Genomic DNA, 4,501 nt, shown 5'->3' on the forward strand with positions numbered 1-4,501 from the left:
TATACATATATACGCATATTATGTAGCAAATGTTTCTCCTAGGTTTCTATGTTCAATCAACGTTTGAGTCGTGGACAGAAGGTAGAGAAACAAGATGTAAAAATAGGACTTTACCAGGTAGCAGTGGTTTTTCTGATGAGACGCTGCCTTGGCTTTCATCTGATTTGTTGCTTTCATCTGATTTGTCACTAGATAGAGATGCTTTTAAAGCCTTGATAAGGTCTGTATGTAGAAGATTACAATGTAAGTTAAAATCTTATCTTCAGTGAAAAAATAAGTAAAGTACTTGGCACCTTAATGTTTTCAAATTATAAAAATAAAAGATCTGGTAATTAGTTACAACTAGTATAGACCCAATAACAGTATATACGTACACCTAGTGTTACCTCAGTACGTGAAATTAGAATGTTTAAGAAAAAGTTTAGCAGTTTGACTGTAGTTGCTCATCTTCAGATAAAGTTAAATCAAAATTGTTTACCAATGTTAAATCCAATCAGAGCTCCTATGAATTATTCTGACTGAAAATTTCTGTTCTAGTTCACACACTTTAAACAAATATCCTGCTCAAAACCTTTGACTATCTCACATAAACTCTAAGAAGTTAATTTTCTTTTTATTTATTTTGTTATCATGTCCAATCTTACTGTTTACCAGTTTTGGTCTTTTTTAACCCATTGAAGCTGCGAGCTACTGGACCATTAATATGATAACACAGAGTGATAGTTTTTATTAACTTTAACTTTAACCCAGTTTCAATCCTAAACAACTAAAATAAGGGAAAAGGGAAATAAAATATTAATCTCCCACCTTTCTTCTTGGTGTAAAGAAGCTTAAAACTGACTACAATCACAGGTATGAGACCAAGGAGAACCACCTTCCATATGTTTCATCTCAGTTACCATAGCTCTGAGTTTTTAATGTGTATAGTTTTTATTTTTAAGTTATATAAAGCTTAAAATGAAAAATCCATTTAAAAAGATAATAAAGTCTCACATATGCAATAACCTCAAAAACAATGCAATTCCAAGGTTTTAAGTGGCACTAGTTTTTTCCTGATTGTTAAAATGAAACACAAACAATTGGAGTAGAATGTAGTTGAAATGCTTGGACTCCCCTGAGTTGAAAAAGGTAAAGGTCATTTACCACAAGCCATAAAAGCGAATCTAAAAAGACAAGTAAGAAGAAAGAACTTTGACATCAGCTGATTTTTACCAATATTTACCTTAGTAACTTACCTTCATAGTTAGTTCTTGGTTTCTCCAGTCTATAAATTATGTATTTGTCAACACCAGAGAGCTGAAACACACATTCATATTTGGTCCAGTCCTCAGATGATGAAAGGTTCAGGTCAACGCTCATCTGGAAAGTTCCATCATGGTTAGGGAGGATCTCTCCTTTCTCCACACCATCATTGGTCTCTGCTCCATCTTTCCTCCAGAACATTTCTGCTCTGTTGGGGTAGAAACCTGTAGCGAAGCAGCTGATTGGAGAGGAGGAAGACTTCTGGAGGAAGGACACTGAGGGAAGATCTGGAGATGGAGACAATTAGAGGTTAAATATAAACTGTTTGGGGATTAATGTTAGTTAAAGCCAAGTCGCATTTAAAATGTAGTAAAAAAAAATTCCATTTGGACATTTCTAGTAAACTAAAAAATTCAAATAATCTGTTAATCTAAAGAAAAATCAGGAAAAGTTTCTCTACCTGTTCTCACCAGAGAGCTCCTACCATAGTTCACATACTTCTTCAGCCACTCAGGACACTCTTGGTTGAAGTAGTCCTTATAGTAATCCAGATGAGCTCTGTTATTGTTCCATTTCTGTATAGTAAGTACAGCCTGTTGTTTTGGAGCAATCCAGGTGTTTTTCTCTGTGTTCCAGATTAAGAAGTCTTCCCCATCATAGCCATACTGTTGATAGCCAGTAACATCTCCACTCTCATCATCCCACTCACAGCCGTACATGTACTGGAAAATGTGAACACCTAGAAGACAGTAAATACAATCTCACTTTAATTTTAAGTGTTATCTATGTTCATTTTTATTAAAGCACCTTCAAAAATCTAAGAGATAAACTAAGACTAACTGTTGAGAAAAATTGTGTATCATCCTTTATAGAAACTTTCATCGTGTACAGATTTACTGCCTACATAGTTTATTTTCTTTCATCAAAGTACTGTAACTTCATATAACCCAAACTGTTGATATGAAGGAATTGTAGAAGATTATGGATTGAACAATTTAATGTTTCTCTCCAGCTTCTCCAACTCTGTTCTCCATCCTCCATCAGTGTCTCTGATCTTCCTGCTTCCTCTCAGTCTCTAATGTTTCAGTTGATCTTCTCTCCTCCATCTCTGTTTTTCTTCTCTAAACATGGAAACAATCAGACCTGTCCACAGATCTCCTCACTAGAACCAGAACCACTGACCCAGGAGCTCCTTCTCTATAAAGCAGCTCCATCTAAAGTTTCTCTGATCAGAGGAAACATGATTACAGCTTTTCTTGTTGCTCTTTTACAGCCTGAGCTTCAAGCTTCCATCGGTCTTATGGTTCCAAAAAATATCTTCTCACATTTTCAGACTAGATGTAATTAGGTCGACTGATGTGTCATGAAAATAAAATCTGTATAATTTTGCTATGCAGTATTAACGAACATATTAAGACTACTTTAAAAACTTGAATGTTCCAAGTATTATGAATTATTTTTGTTGTTCTGTCTTAATTGTCCAGCATGATGGAGCCTCTCAGCAGCTCAGAGGCTAAAACTCTCAGGATGCTGAATGGAGACATGAGAACAGGTCAGATTTCTATCAGCTGATATTATTATCATAAAAATCAATCTTCATCTCATGATCTTCCTCATTTTGAACAGCCTGTGATAAAATCAATCAGTTTTTCTCTCAGTAATATTTCCTTGTTTAATGAAGTCGACCTTCATGGATCAGAGCTGATGATCTGCTCTGTTGTCATGACGACTGACAGAGATCAAACATTCATGGAGAATCTTTAACAAAGTTAACTTCATGGTTTTAATGTCGATCTATGAGCAAAAACACTCAGATGGTCCAACGACAGTTTGAATCATTTAGTAACTCAGGCTGCTGATTTATTCTGATCTAAACATAGAAATTACACTGAATAATTTCTACTCACAATGTTTAGGAGTTTTGTGTTTTTCATACTGATTTATAAAGTTTTCTATAAATTATTTCAATTAAATTTCAACTCAGTTCATTTCTATAGCGCCAATTCATAACACATGTCATCTCAAGGCACTTTACACTTCACCAGATCATACAGTCAAATTGATTCAAATTTTTCTAAGGAAAACCATGCTTGTAGTGACAGTGGAGAGGAAAAACTCCCTGTGAACCAGGCTCAGTGTGAGCGGCCATCTGCTGAGCCCGACTGGGGTTGGCCTCGGCAGGAGGTCAGAGACACAAAAAGCAGCTGTAAAAGGCGGCCCCGTCCAGGAAAGACAGAGCTAGGTAGACAAGCTCCGAGCCAGCTGACATGCCAGAGGATGATGAGAGCACATCCAGCCAGCCAATCACAGTCAGAAAAACAGGACTACACTGGAAAACAGGCAGATCTCCAACATCTATAAACAAAGGTGTTGATGTCGGCAGCACAGCTGATATTTCTCTACAGGATGGAGTCACAGCCAAACAGGAACAGACAAGGCGAAACTACTATAAGAAAATGCAGAGACAGCATAACGTTAGAGATTGAACTAACAGATTCTGCAGAGTGGGAAAATGGAGAGAGAATGAAGCAGAATTATGAAAAAGGGGTCCCTATGTCCTCCAGAAGTCAAAACCTATAGCAGCATAACTATAGAGATAGCTCAGGATAACCTGAGCCACTCTAACTTTAAGCTTTATCAAAAAGGAAAGCTTTAAGCCTAGCCTTAAAAGTAGACACGGTGTCTGCCTCACGGACTAAAACTGGCAGTTGGTTACTAACGGCGTTACCTTGTTTTAGTAACGAGTAATCTAACTAATTACTTTGACTGTAGCTATAACGCAGTTACCATTGCAGACACCCCGTTACTGCGCGTTACTCAGGTCGCACAATGAACCTTTTTTCATGATAGGACTCGTGCGCGCCTTGTCATGAGAGAGGGGAGGATGAGAATGGCTGATGTATAGTGAGATTCCGTCTGTCAGTTGGGTAGGTGGGTGTTCCCGATGGTGGGTGTTAGCATACAGCACACACAGAGAGATGGAGAGTGAGGAGGACTCCAGCAGCAAAACAGCGTTTTCCAGATGGAAATACCGGTGTTACGTCGAGCTGCGTTTCCCCATCACATACGGTTTCCCCTGCATCTCAACACAGTGCAGGCGGCACGATTCACCGCGCAAGCGACAGGAAACGCGCATGCTCGCTAAGGCGCGCAACAGTCGCCCTGTGCTTGCACCACAGGAGAACTATGGAGAGCGTGAACAATGAAATGATAGCCTATATGGAGAAAGGGAGAAATCTGGATGGATGGATGGATGGAT

General features: G+C 38.3%; 1 pseudogene; it reads right to left on the minus strand.

Moving 5' to 3' along the window:
* Positions 1–4,501, minus strand: part of LOC107089592 — a 25,629-nt pseudogene that overhangs the window by 8,182 nt on the left and 12,946 nt on the right.

Source organism: Cyprinodon variegatus, unplaced genomic scaffold (assembly GCF_000732505.1).
Source record: "Cyprinodon variegatus isolate N-32 unplaced genomic scaffold, C_variegatus-1.0 Scaffold257, whole genome shotgun sequence".
Classification (NCBI taxonomy): domain Eukaryota; kingdom Metazoa; phylum Chordata; class Actinopteri; order Cyprinodontiformes; family Cyprinodontidae; genus Cyprinodon; species Cyprinodon variegatus.